Below are 15869 nucleotides of genomic sequence, written 5' to 3' on the forward strand. Positions count from 1 at the left end.
AAAAGTCAAGCTTCAAGAAAATTCAGAAGACATAATTCAATTTTTCATACAAATATAATTTATTATTTTACAATTTTTAAACGAGTGCTGAACAAAGAATGTATAAAGGAATATGTTGCTGTTGTGAACGTTAATTGATTTCAAACATTTGCTGAAGGATGTATGCAGCAAGGCATAAATTAAGTTGACATCACTTGCTATATATTTTAACTGTGTAAGGCTGTAGAATAAATACTAACGCATTAAAAAGGTTGAGCAGCGCTGAATACTCACACAGATAAAGCAGCATACAGGAATACGATAAGGACGCTAGGACTGTTAAAAAAGCATTATCTTCAAACTGGTTATAAGGACTGGAATAACATTTCTAAGTCCTTCTGCTTCGCCATATTTCGGAATATGTTATAATAACCAGGATAACATTTTTTTCCAGATATATTTGCGAGTGTTGTGAGTGTTATCAAATCAGCGAAATCTTCATGTCGGTTATAAAATTCAGAATAATACTGCAGTACATAAGCAGTGATAATTATTAATGTTATTTAAACCGCAACTTGCCATGATGAAAAAGAAAATCCAAACAACGATACTTCAAAGTGAATTCTGTTGTTCGTTCAACATCCAGGCCACAACTAAACTAAATACTTTCAAAACTGGCACGTTTCACCTTTAGGCGGCAGAGCCATATGCATATACTAAGAAAGACAAACACAGAGGTACATTCACGCACATCTCAGGCATATCTCTGTCCCTCTGTGAGACTGCATCTGTCTTTAGATATGTGTATGTGCGTGTCAGTCGTCACAAAAATGTGCGTATACTGACAAACATATACGCATCAGCTGGGAATTGAAACCTCAACGTAGAAAGGCAAGATTTAATATTCTTACTTTATTGTATCATATGTGATAATCTGACTGTATATGGGACACGAAGGGAGCCTTCATGCGATTATTGTTCTTGTTAGATAACACAGCCAAATTCTTTCATGTTCATAACTTGATGCGCTTTCTTTGCTTGCCTCTTAATATACTTTTCATTCCTTAATTATGTTTCCCAAACATCTGCTTCTTTGAATATAGCCATATTAGATGAGCATTTGTTTTTCACAACGTTCAGGCGTTGTTGTTCTTCACCTAATTGTTGTGATGGTTCTTGTATGAGACTCGTAACATTTTCCTATTCACCCACATTTCAATCGTATTAATTATATTCACTTGAAATTTGTTCAAAGTCCATGCTTCGCAAACATAAATGCCTACTGGTCAAATGAGTGTGGTGATAGAGTTATTAAACCTGGATATTTGAACGGATAATCATAGCTAGGACAACTTTGACCAAAGATCTGCTCTACCAGTGGCGAACTGGTACTAAACACCTACACATTACTTCTGTTCTATAAATGTGATATTGATTTTGTAACATAAGTAAAGTGTCTCATACAAAAGGTTACGGTCGATCCCTAATTGCTGACTGTAATTTATTGTATTGACCTTGGAAGCATGAAAGATAAATTTGCCTTTGGGACAACTAATGGTGAGACGGTTTACAAGTTTTAAAAAAACAGCGTAGTGCAGGCGTGGCTGTGCGGAAGCACAAACGTGGTTGTGAATGGGTTCAGGCAGCTGTGTTGAGGTGCATGTGTGGCTGTGTTTCCCAGTCACATGGTTTCGGTTTCAGTCCCGCTGCCACTCGTGGCACACTCGGTAGATGATTTCTACTATAACTTCAGGTCAACCAAAGCCTTCTGAGTGTATTTATTAGAAGGAAACTGAAACAATTCCGTTGTATATATATATATATATATATATATATATATATATATATATATATATATATACGCATGTATGTATATATATATAAGTATGTATATATATATATATATATATATATATATATATATATATATATATATATAACGGGTGATACTGTGTCTGTGTCTGTTCCTCATCATCGCTAGTCAACCGGTGTTGGTGTTTCTACGTCTCTATAAATAAGTGGTTCGACAAAAGAAACCGGTTGAATAAATACCAGTATTAGCGTCAATTCAGTCGCCAAAAATTGTTGAAGGTGGTACCCTAGCATGGCCGCAGTCTCATTACTGATGCAAGTAAAAAGCAATAAATAAAAGATGTATTATGTCACTTGACTTTTCCAATTCAACGTACCGCTCAACAATTTCATAAAAACGACATAGAAGGAATTGAAGCTCGTATCACTTTACCCTCTATTATCATATAGCAAATGATCTGAAATTAGTTATAACTACCAGATTAGCAGGGTAAGCGATAAAGTTCTATTTTTGTTTAAATGCACTCCACTTAATTATACTTCGCCATATTTTTCATACGGAAAAATCAGTTTCGTATCATTGAATATCATACCAAAATCTCAGTCAATTTTCATTTAACGCGACACTAAATTATATTTAAATTATATGTATGAGATAGCCTTTTCGCAGCTTTGAACCTTGATTTCATTTGAGACGTATTGTCTGCAAATATCTTGATAAAATTAATTGGTAAGCTAGCTTGAGCTACGAGATATCTTTTACAAGCAGGAAAATTTCTCTTTTTTTTTTATCACAATATTATTATTTTTATTTCTATTTTTAATGACATGGCATTGAAAATCAAATAATTGAGATATTGCTATCTTATCTCTTCTTAATATCTTAGGAATTGAAAATACAACAGTTGATATCTTCTGTCGGTTGTATCATATAGATTTAGTGTTCATGAAAACGGATAATTCAACACAAATAATATATAGTTTTCGTTTAGGGTAATGCCTTGTGAAAGAATGTATAAGAAGATAATCGATTTACAAGGCAATACTTCACGTGTTTGTCAAATTGTATTAGTGATAATACGATACGTATGTTGACTCATTTATAAGACAAATGAAATAAAGGCATACATTATGAATAGGTCCACCAATTATTTTCCTCTTGGAGGATATTAAAGTAAGCAATGCTGAAATCTATTAATGTTCATCATTATTGAATCATAATGTTATGTCAATAAAAATCATCGCTCTGTTAGATTTGTCCTTGTTTTATAAGTTCGTTATCACATGGTAAATTTGTCTTTCATATTGTATTTCTCCCTTTCGTCTCTCTCGGTGAAAATGTTTTTCTGATATCTGATTTACATGGATATGCCAAGCCCTATCCATCAGATTTGGGATCAGAAGCATTTCAGCCGGCATCATCCTGTTTATATATATATATATACAGACATATATATTGAGAGAGAGAGATGCGTGTCTATATATATATATATATAGCACTAAGACCACCAGACAACGTGGTTTCGATTTGTATTGGAGCTCCTCGGTTGTGAATATTCGTTCGCCAGGCATGATAGCAGTTTAACCTCACTTAATCCAAAGTAATCTCTTTCTTTTCCTTTTTTTTTTGTAAGACAGGAGGGGACGTTTTGCAGGAATTTATACAGTTATTTGTTAGCCATCCTTGCGGACCCACAGAGACCCCTTCACTATAACACGTAGAGTAGCATTTCATTATTTAATTCTGTCTCCACACTGTAATTTCCAAAATCAGTCAGGTCTAATGCGTAAATAAATATCCTGTCTGTAGTTATGACAACCGTGCCAGTATCTATTATCACTGTAACTATGGAGGCCGTATGAATGATGTCATTCTTTCGCACGAACTCACAGAAATATCTTCCTACGAAGCGCGTTCTTCGTACACTGTTGTTTTCTTTTGACTTCGGAACAACAAAGAATTTCTACTACAGGTAAGTCTGCTGTATTTTCATTCTCTATGAATCATTATTGTCCTGTTTTATGTTTTTAATGATCTTAGACAGTTTTGGACACCGACCATGCTGGAGCAATGTCTTCAATTCTTTTCTTTAGTAAATCATATCGATCCAAGTATTGTTATCTGCTGCATTCTTTTTATCGAGCTCATAAAAGCAACATGACGTAAAGAGGCGTAATTCAGAGGAAAGAAGGCAAGTTTACTGACTTCAAAAACTCGATTGTACCTCCCCGTATATATATATATATATGTGTGTGTGTGTGTGTGGGTGTGTAAATAGATGCAGACATACATGTATATACATACGAGTATATATACACACACACACATACACACAGATTATATAACCGTCTGGAGGATTATATATGATAATTTCAGTAAGATAACTAGAGCTTATATAATCCGAATAACAGTTTCGGATGCCATACTTGCAAAAGTCTACTGTTGCGTTATTTAATCAATGTTAATCTCACATGCATATACTCACATGCACACATGGGCTTATAGGAGATGCATTCCAGAAGTCTTGAGACTTTTAAGAAGAAGCTGTTATATCTCTTCTAGATAATCGTAATTTTAGCACATTATGACAATGCATCTAAGAATCTGATCAGTCAACTGTATTTTTTTTTATTCCAGATTGAAGGAAATGGGTATGACAGTACTTTGAACACACCTTACTAAATAATACTTGTCACAGCTCACTGGTGCGCCGAATGAAGTCGTTATAGGGAGACAGTTTGAAGCCTTCTATGCGATAAAATCTTTTGTTAAACTAGGCAGAAGCTTATCATATGCTCCAGACTGCTAATGGATTAGCATTTGTTTTTCGCTGGCACGAGAGGCCAGGCAAAAAACAATAAATAAAATCCACCGAGAAGCATATAATGACCAATTCTTTCGACAGCAAGGGCATGTGCTTTATCCACTGGCTTCTTCTGGCCAGAGAATCAACAAAGAGTACTTTATGATGCTTTTTAGGGAGTTCAGGAAGAAAATTCATTGCCAAAGTCCACGACATCTTCACTAGGACAATGCACGAGTTTTCAATTCCATCCCGGTAACCAACCACTTGACAGAGATGGCCTTACCCACTCGACAGTCCTGACTCTGCTCCTTGTAACTTTTGGGTGTTTCCCAAGTTAAGGAGATGATAGAGACTGTGACAAGGTTCCTACCCACCTTCACTTTGGAGGATTCCATGAGGCCTTCACAAATATGCATGGATATATATATATATATATATATATATATATATATATATATATATATATATATATATATATATATATATATATATATATATATATATATATATATATATATATGTATATGTATGTATGTATGTATGTATGTATATATATATCACCTGTTTAGTTGCTTAATTTGTTGTAAGGAGAAGAGAGATTTCTCTCACGTCACAACTGCCGTCTAATTTCTAATTAGAATCTAAATTAGATTACGTGAACCCTTAGATACCTGACTTAGAACATTAGGAACGTGATGTTAAAATTTGACCTGGGGCTTAGCAAGAAAATTAGAAGTTAAGCTTGATTACTGTGCCGCTTAGTTGAATCTTCAAGACAATGAAAAAGAGAAAAAAAGAACGAAAGCCAATCACTAGACATTCGTAGATTGTTTCTTTTGTGATCTTATTCATATCAGTCGTAGAACAATACGATTTCAATTTTGAACACAAATAAACAGGTAAAATCGTTAAGGAAAGAAGGTTCTATTAAATATATGCTTCTATGGAAATAATTCCATTAGATTTCAAACTATAGAATTGTTAAGGTCTTCCGTGATCTTTCAGGTATATGATTTCCATCGATGCGTAAGTCATATAAGTCGTATTCCCATAATGCATTTTATATCAATATAAAACATTCTGATATCGTGTGTTATTCTATTAGGAATAGGAAATTCAACATTAATTAACGGAAGAGCAAGCTCATTTAAAGATTAACTAATAACGTTGTGTCGCCAGTCATAAAACTTTCGATTTATTGACATTGAAGATATGGACTAAACTGAATAAATATTTCCCCAAAGAGTCTTTAACTCTGGATGTAAAACATTTAGAGGCGTAGCCATAATTCGGTCAACTGATCAAATTACTCGGGATGTTACCAACATAGCAATGATATTATCTGTTTTAAAATGCTTAATTAATTTTTTTTTTACTTTGGAAGTGACAGGTCACTAACATCAATTCGTGATCTGTATGTTCATATTTCAAAGCAATAGCTAATGGAAATTGAAATCCTCCTCGAACGAGATTTGAACCTATATGTATATATATATATATATATATACGGCAAAAAGAAAGTGGAGGCGATACAAAATTGACACACATCAGCTGGTAGACATTCCATTATGTCTATTTATCATGTCTATTGGAATAAATAGACATAATAGAATGTCTACCGGCTTATGTATGTCATTTTTGAATTCCCTTTGGTAAAAATGAATATTTAATTTTTACCCGAAAATTTGTAATAAATATAACTATATCGCTATTATGGAACTACTCATGTTTTTACTCCAGAAGGAGTTCGGATCTGGGGTGTATATTAGGGAATTTGTGGGTTTCAGTGCAGATATTGTTTCAGAAATGTTGCGTACAGCGAAACAAAAGTAAAAAACGCACAGACATATGTAGTGATGTGCGCAAACACAAACACACAAACACTCACACACACACAGACACACATCTACACACTCACACTCATAAATGCACTCACACTCACACTCACATAGGCTTACATATACAAGCACATATATATCGACGCACAGACGCGAATACATATTCATAAACTGATTAAAAGGGGACAGATAGATAGATAGATAGATAGATAGATAGATAGATAGATAGATAGATAGACAGACAGACAGACAGACAGACAGATAGATAGATAGATAGATAGATAGATAGATAGATAGATAGATAGATAGATAGATAGATATGTCGGTAGTCATAAAGTCAGCTCTCAGAAAACATTGCAAACAACAAAGATTTTAATCAAACAAATGTAATTAGTGTGACGCCACAGAGACTGGCTTGATAACAAGTCATTCGATGATTATCTGTCAGGAAAAACTACTTACATGACTTTAATAATTTATGCAACGCTATATCAACTGTAAGGTCATATGTTCAGAGATTTTCGCGATGTGTTATTAAGAACGCATGGTTCCCACACCCTGCGAATAACTTTGAATATCTTTTCTCGAAATAAGGCAGTGAGCTGGAAGAATCGATTGCACGCCTCGTAAAGGCTTAGCAGTATTTTGTCCGACCTTATTTTCTGAGCTCAAATTCTGCCAAGGTCAACTTTGTCTTTAATATTTTCGGAGTTCATGAAATAACTACCATCTCAGTACATGGGTCAATGTAACCGATTTGCCCCATCACTCTGTCAATAAAATTCGAAACTAATATATTTTCATGATGTAGTTATGTATTATGTGTGTATGTATGCATGTATGTATCTATGTATGCCTACATGCATGTATGTATGCATACATACATGTATGCTTGTATTATCTATCTATCTATCTATCTATCTATCTATCTATCTATCTATCTATCTATCTATCTATCTATCTATGCATGTATGTATGTATGTATGTATGTCATTGTTCATTTGTTTTTAAAGATTTCTTGCCGAAAGCGAAAAAGCTGGTTTGTAACATAGATTCAAGGGGATTTCATTGGGATTTCAACAACAATAAGCCCATGTAGTGTACAAGTTAGCCTGCAATAAATGTGGAGCATCCTACACAGGTATCACCACTAGGAAACTATGCATTCATATAAAGGAACATATGCAGACAGACACTTCGATAAAGAAACATCTCAAATAGAGCCAAAGCCCGGAACTTTAAAGTTTACATCAGGGCAACCCAACGCAACGGGGGCAGTCTCAGAATTATGGAAGCCCTTCTTATAAACAAGATGAAACTAGCCGTTAACAACAGGAAAGAACTACACGCAGCAGATTGGTTGCTATTTCAACAGCAGTCGATGCATGTCTCCTTAATCTCCCCCCCCCCCCAATCCATACACTCCCACACACATCTGAGCAACAAACTTTTCCCAACCACCGCTTTTCCGAGTGTCCTGAAGAAGAGGTCTTCGCTCCAATATATATAAATACAAGGTATTATATATATATATATATATATATATATATATATATATATATATATATATATATTATATTATATCATATTATATTATATTATATTATATTATATATATATATATATTATATATTATATATTATATATATTATATATGTATATGTATATATATATATATATATATACATACATATATATATATATACATGTATATATATACATACATATATATACATACATAGCCTTTTATGTTTCCATGTGGTAGCAGTTTATTTGGAAATATTCCACCAATACGTTGGTAGGTTTGTTTCTAAAAAGCAGAGGTGTTGTCTATATTTATTGTCAGGCACTCTTAATCTATGGATGCTACTTTCTATTTTAACAGAAACATGTCATAAAGACAAATAATAGCGGTATATGTGGGGACAACTGCCTTTTGAATGTGTCAAATCTTCCACAGAGATGTAGTATGATCGACGTTTCCAGTTTCATCATGGGATTTTATCGGCTTCAGATACTCGTTTTTTTTTTTTTCTTAACACATTCTACAGCTATCTTCTGTGCAAGGATTTCACAATCATAACCGTCGAAATATGATGTAACTGTCAAGAGTCCAAGAGATGCTACACATCATGGTAATACTATTATCCACCTCATTTTCAATGTTTTCATAACTGCGGATTATTTTTGTCGGTAATGCAGCCTTTTTTTTTCTTCCTAATCGTTATTAAGGTTTGTGAAGCCTGCGCTTCTTGGTTTACAACAGATTATCAGGGAGTAAGTGTTTATTGAAAAATTCATTTTACACTCACAGAACGTTACTTATTTCATTTGTGACCACTTGAATTTTTGCATATATATTTGTCACCGTTATTTCACAGATGCTACTTGGGTGTTATCATACGGCAGTTAAACACCCAAAACAGTGGTATTCAGTCTCACACACTTCGTTTCTCTTGAGATACCGACTGTCAATACCACGTCTGTAGAATCTTACAGGTAACATCAGGACATGCGGATTTTAACATCAATGGATCAGATTTTAATCACCAGCTTCTGACACGAAAGATCAATATCCTCACTGATGAGATATGATCCCTCATATCCTTTAGCTGTATTTCGAATTTCTGTATCTCTTGCCCGAATCGTTTTCCTACCTCAAATTATTTGTGAATCTAAACATCCATTCCTTTGGTCAGAAAAATCAAACTCTGATTCTTCAAATTTAGCAGTTTAAATCGCCTGCTTCATATATACATATATACATAAAAAAACAAACAGAGAGATTGATACGACGAGCTTCTACACAGTTTCCATACAGTTACAATCTAACAAAATCATTGACAGGAAATTGGTCGGGCAGCAGTAAGACTGAACACGAAGCCACAAAACCAAAGAGCAATTCTAAACCACACAACTTTGCCTACGCCATAACTAACGAAAACAGACAAGCAGACAAACAAAATTGATAGTTTATCTTTCCCTTCTGGCCTCTACACGAAAACATAAACGAAATGCATATGTACAGAATGGTATAATTGTTGAGAATGAATGATAAACTGGAAAGGTAACAACCTAGGTAAAATATTTCATTGATATCTTCCGTTGTATAGAATAATACTTTGGATATTGCCATGTCATAGAAAGATGATTTGTACATTGCTGATATCAATGATAATAATAAGAAGAAGAACAACAACAACAATAGTACGGTTATTCAATCAATAGTTACACCTCGAACGGATGAGTTTTGTTATGAAATCAGTGAATATATTTGTATGTATGTATGCATGTATTATGTATGTATGTATCAATGTGTGTGTGCACGCGCACGTGTGTACACGTATGTATCTATATGTGTGCGTGTTTGTGTGCGTGTGTGCGTGTGCGTGTGTGTGTGTGTGTGTGTGTGTGTGTGTGTGTGTGTGTGTGTGCACGTGTGTTTGTGAGTGTGTGTCTATGCGTACATGAAATGTTTATAAGCCATGATCCACATATACTTTATGGCGTATCGTTCAGTGAGAAATTTGCTCCTTTTGAACTGAATGTGTAGTAGTAGTAGTAGTAGTAGTAGTAGTAGTAGTTGCGGTGGTGGTGGTGGTGGTTTTGTTGATGGTGGTGGTGGTGGTGGTGGTGGTTTTCGTGATGGTGGTAGTACTGGAGGTTGTGGTGGTGATGGTTTTGGTGATGGTGGTAGTAGTGGTGGTGGTGGTGGTGGTAGTAATGTGATGGTAGTAGTAGTGGTGAAAGTGTGGGAAATATTACTAGCAGTAATGGCGGTGTGGTGACAGTGGCAGAGTAGTAGTAGTAGTAGTAGTAGTAGTAGTAGTAGTAGTAGTAGTAGTAGTAGTAGTAGTAGTGGTGGTGATGGTTGTAATAGCGGTGGTGAAGGTAGTAATGGTATGGTGTTGGTTGTATTGGTGGCGATAATATATTACAACGAAAACATACACTGAAACATTACGGACTTTGTCTAAATTCATTTATAATTTTCTTCTACATCGGAATTGCGAAAAATATGCTTTATGTAATGTTCCCTATGAACATGATCCGACGTTTCTAGGTAAATCGTGTGAAAGGTAATGTGGATCTCCTTCTCTCTGTTGTAGAGATAGTACTACATCAAATGAAAATGAACTGAACCGTTGACTTCAGTGTTTTCTACCTCCGATGTACAATGGATCAGGCGTATGAAGAAACGCAATACTGAAAACAGCAGAGAAAGCGGCAACTGTGGTGCATCAGACATCCAGAAGCCACGACCCGGATGCAGCCCAGTTACCTTACAGCTGTTGTTCTGAAACAGAATCCATATGGCCTATGAAGGTTCATATATAATGCTTTTGGGAGTCACACTGTAAAATATTAAATTGGGTATCAACAATAGTATTTTAAGGACCCCTCAAAAATGTTGCCTTAAATATATGTATTGGTATGTATTGCAAGAAATATTTAGATTTCTTTCTTTAATGTTTTATATAGCTCAAACTACACAAGTTAATGTGAGAAAAAGAAACTAGGAATTTCGAAAGACGTTTCTATAAAATTAGTTTTTAAACATCGAATGGTTATTGGGGTTCAGCAGAATAAAATCAATGAGGTCTATAGGTAAGAAAAAAAAATGGTTGAGAACCCCTGCCTTGCATGAAGGGATCTTCTCTAAGGAGTCGACTCAGCTGGTAAAAATGAGTAATCCTGCGACGGATCGGCGTCCCGTCCAAGTGGGGAATTTCTACGCCACTGAAACCGGGAAACCGGCCCTTATGAGCCTGGCATGTCTCGATAAGGAAACATTTCTTCTTCTTCTACAGACTGGATATCGTTGTTCTGGAGATATATCAGGACACTTTACGACGGGATGTTCATGGCTGGAACACTTTTGATCATAGTCCTATTCAGTCACACTTACCTTCGATTAAATGACAATAATAACAGTAAAATCATCTGAATTCAAGCTAAATCAATTTATGAATGATCGAGGTTGGATGACCCCATCAAACTAGCAAGTATGTACAACTAAGCATCTTTTAAATATAAAATACATTGCGTAGTAGAATATACTAGCTACATTATGTCTAGGGCTACCATTCTTCATATCATAATTTTTGTTTCTGGTCGACTTGCTAAAAATAACAAAAATATATCCCACATATCACGCATCACTGTCAAAAATAAGGTAAGGTTCAATAGGCAATATAAATTGAAGGCACTATTCCGCTTATATCAACTCTCTGTACTTGTCCCCAAGAGCTCATATGATCGAACGAGATTGTACGTATTTAACAACCAAATGTTTAGACAATATTCATTGTAGCATAATTAGTCTAAGGTCGATTGATTTAATTTTAGCGTGATGATATACTTATCTGAAGAGAAACTTTAAAAAATGATAGTGACATTCATAAAAACAAGAACAACAATAATGATAACAATAATGATAATGATGAAGAAGACGATGATAATGATGAAGAAGACGATGATAAAGATGACATAGCTACATTCAGTATATTTATACATGTACGTATATGTTAGAATGTAACAGGAAATATTCTTTTCTACTCTTGGCACAAGGCCATAAATTTTTTTTGAGTGGGAGGCGGGGGCCAGTCGATTAGATCGACCCCAGTACGCAACTGTTACTTAATTTATCAACATCGAAAGGGATGAAAGGCGAAGTCGACCTCGGAAGAATTTGAACTCAGAACGTAAATACCGCTAAGGATTTCGCCTGGCGTGCTAACGGTTCTACCAGCTCGCCGTCTCTGTAATAGAAAATATTAAGATCATATGCCTGTGTTCGACTGTTTGTGTGGGTGTGTGTGTGCGTGTGCGTACGTGTGTGTGCGTATGTGCTTGTGTATTAACGGTTGTATGTATGTATGTATATATATATATGTATGTATGCACGTATATATGTATGTATGGTAGAACATGGTAATATGCTTGAAGCAGTATAATATTTAAATGACATTAATATCTTTAACACAATGTTGAACAATACAGATGAGAGCTTAAGAAAATATATATAATATGATGCCAATAAATAAAGTCAAAGACAATATATGGTATTTCTTGACACAAACTGTTTAATGCAACTATTATATTTCGAAAGTGATGTAAGCAAACGATTCTGGTGTGTTATGGGCAACAGACGAGAATAGACCACAGATAATAACATTTTTTTTTTCTCTCCAAACTCTTACTTACTATCTGCTTGTGATAAGGATAAATTACCGGAAATATAATATAACTTGACATGGAAATAGATTATTACACATTTATATCCTTGTATTGGATATATAATATAATGAAGCAGAGGAAGAAAGTATATACACAACACGCTGCTATGACTATTACACGAGATTCAACGCTCTATGTGAAGGGCTCACAGTATACTGCTACCAACTTTTTCTCATTCTTCGTCTTTTTTTCTTCTTCTCCCTTGTCTTCTTCTTCTCCCTTGTCTTCTTCTTCTTCTTCTTCTTCTTCTTCTTCTTCTTCTTCTTCTTCTTCTTCTTCTTCTTCTTCTTCTTCTTCTTCTTCTTCTACCCCTTCCTTCTTCTTCACTTTCTCCTTCCTCGATTGTTGCTGCTTAAAACATCCAATTACAGAACAAAATATTTATCTGCACCCATAAACACTATTTTTTCAGATCTGCTACAATCTAGCGATGCTTCACACAGGAAAAAGAGACAGACAGACAGACAGACAGACAGACAGACAGACAGACAGACAGACAGACAGACAGACAGACAGACAGAAAAATGGAAAATGTCCTACCTATTTAACGACTCTCAAAATATTTACAAAACATTTCATATTTAATTTTTTCTACAAGTTAAATGTTTCAATTCTTAATTAATATCCACGTTTGTTTCACTCTCAGTGGAAAAAGTCGAAACGGCTGAAACCGGTACTTCAAGATAAAATTATTTTAGCATTTTCTACCTTGTCTTACTTCCCTTATATATATGTGTGTGTGTGTGTGTGTGTCTCTGTGTGTGTGTGCATGTGTGTATGTATGTATATATGTATGTATATATGTATGTATGTATGTATGTATGTATATATTAATAACCATGATTCCTTCAGACAATGCTATTTTCCTCAGAATCTTCGATTCATTCGTAAGTGGTATATACCCTCTTAGCGTTATCGTTTTTAGTTTGTTTGTTTTTTTTTCATTCTTTTCTTTTTTGCGCCTGTAACAATATACGAATAATCAACTCTAAGTTTGCAAGTATTGGAATATTAAGAATAACTGCTGCAGAATAAGTAATAATTAATTTATATTGATGTTGATTATGAAATAGTGTTTGCATTGAAAGTTTATGATTATTTAGAATATATCTCAAATGAAACAAATCAAGCGAGTTATATCTTCACAGACATATTTATTTTCCTCTATTCTCTCAAGTATAAATTTCAGCTAATTAAGTCTCATCTGAGTATGTCTTCAAACTTCAAACTTCAAAATATATTTTAAACTTCTCGTAGTAGATTTCTTTTGATTTAATTACGTATTTTCTCTTCACCGAAGCGCATGCAAACTTTAAAGCTTGTACTTGTTTTAGTTTTAATATTCTACAATGATAATTTGTTTAAAGAATATAAAAATAATGCTGGATAAGAAGGCTTTCAGGTGTATTGAATTCACATGGATGCATGTGTCATTAAAGTAGCTCAGTCACTGGAGCTTAACAATGTTTATTTCTTTATTGCCCACAGGGGGGCTAAGCGTCGAGTGGACGAGCAAGGACAGACAAAGGGATGAAGTCGATTACATCGACTCCAGTGCGTAACTGGTACTTACTTAATCACCTCCCCCCCCCCGAAAGGGTGAAAGGCAAAGTCGACCTCGGCGGAATTTGAACCCAGAACGTAACGACAGACGAAATACCGCTAAGCATTTCACACGGCACGCTAACGATTCTACCAGCTCGCCCGCCTTTGAAGTTTAAGAATATTAGTCACGCAATGATAGACTGGAAAACTATCAAAATATAGGAAATTGTGGAAAAGACCATTAAAACTATATCCATAAGAAGCGAAATTCTCCACTGAGATGCTTTGCCCTCTTTGCCCGTCTTTACGTCGAATGGCAGATGACCGTTCTGAGTTTATTCGGACCTGGACAGTTTTGTTTTCCATTACGAAACTATGTCCAAAACACGATGCTATTTAAATATTTAAATGCAACTCACTGAAGTTGACGGTTTAGTCTGTAAAGGTGCGACCAGGCCCCGGGCTGTACCTAAATACATATTACTAGTAAAACTAATTAACGGCCAGGTAATTAAACGAAGATTTATAAAATACAGTTGATTAAGTGGCAACCATCACTGGATTACATTCATATTTCTCTTCTCTCATAAATACACAGATCCGATCTGGTTGAAGACACGAACCCACATCTGTAGGCTGACTCTCCATCATTATTACAACCTGAAGAAGTCGTTATTCAAAGAGAGAAACTAAATTTAATTTGTAGCAGACACTGAGACCGGTCTACGACCAGTAACTTTCCCATGACATTCTTACCTTCTTTTGGATATTAAAACATATTTTTGTTGCTAATAACTTGTTTGTGTTTATTTAAAGATATCATATTTGTAGTTGCTACGATGGAAAGGTCGGTTGCATATCATAATGACTTCTAAATATATTCTTATAATGTTGTCAGTGATATCGTTCTGCTGACATATGCTATGCTTAACTGGTGCCAATGTTCTCCTTACAACTCTTGTTTGATTATAATTTGCAGTAAACACAACGTGTTAGCGTATATTTTCTCTGCTAGGTACTCTTACCCGCATTTATATGGCATTCCCGATTTTCCAGGTTTTAAACTCTGTCTAAAATATCTATCTAATTGTATTTCTGTTTTTCAATTAATGCTTTCACCTTTATTGTTTATTGTCCAACGTGCGTCTCTCGGCGTGTTCAACCCTTTATATATCAGTTGTGTTTGTCTCTCAGTTCTCTTTAGCTTTCTCTTTACTCTCTTTCTGAGTCTTTGCTTGTGTGTGTGTCAGTATGTGTGTATGTATATATATATATATATATATATATATCTGTGTGTGAATGTTTGTTTGAGTATGTGTGTGTGCAGCTGTATGCGTGTATGTATTTATGTGTGTGTTTGTGTTTGTATGCAAATATATGCGTGTGTGTATGTTTATGTATGTATATGTGTGTATGTGTGCTTGTGTGTGTGCATATATATGCGTACGTTTGTGTATGTGTGTGTGCATGTGTATGTGTCTGTATGTGTGTGTATGTACATATAAGTGTTGCGTGAGTTTGTGTGCATCTAATATCATACAAGCATAGGTTGACAGAAAATGTGTGACACACTTGTAAAATTTAGATAAAAGTATGAATGTATTAAAGCATATCTGTGTGTGTGTGTGTGTGTGTGTGTGTGTGTGTG

General features: G+C 34.8%; 1 long non-coding RNA gene across 1 annotated transcript; it reads left to right on the top strand.

Moving 5' to 3' along the window:
* Positions 1–3625: 3625 nt before the first annotated feature.
* LOC106877239 (uncharacterized) lies at positions 3626–15010 on the top strand. Its single transcript, XR_001410351.3, has 3 exons — positions 3626–3764; positions 8322–8571; positions 14820–15010. It is a non-coding gene; the product is annotated as an uncharacterized LOC106877239 (long non-coding RNA).
* The last annotated feature ends 859 nt before the right edge of the window (positions 15011–15869 follow it).

The sequence above is a fragment of the Octopus bimaculoides genome, chromosome 23, assembly GCF_046866305.1.
Source record: "Octopus bimaculoides isolate indiv1 chromosome 23, ASM4686630v1, whole genome shotgun sequence".
Taxonomy (NCBI): Eukaryota; Metazoa; Mollusca; class Cephalopoda; order Octopoda; family Octopodidae; genus Octopus; species Octopus bimaculoides.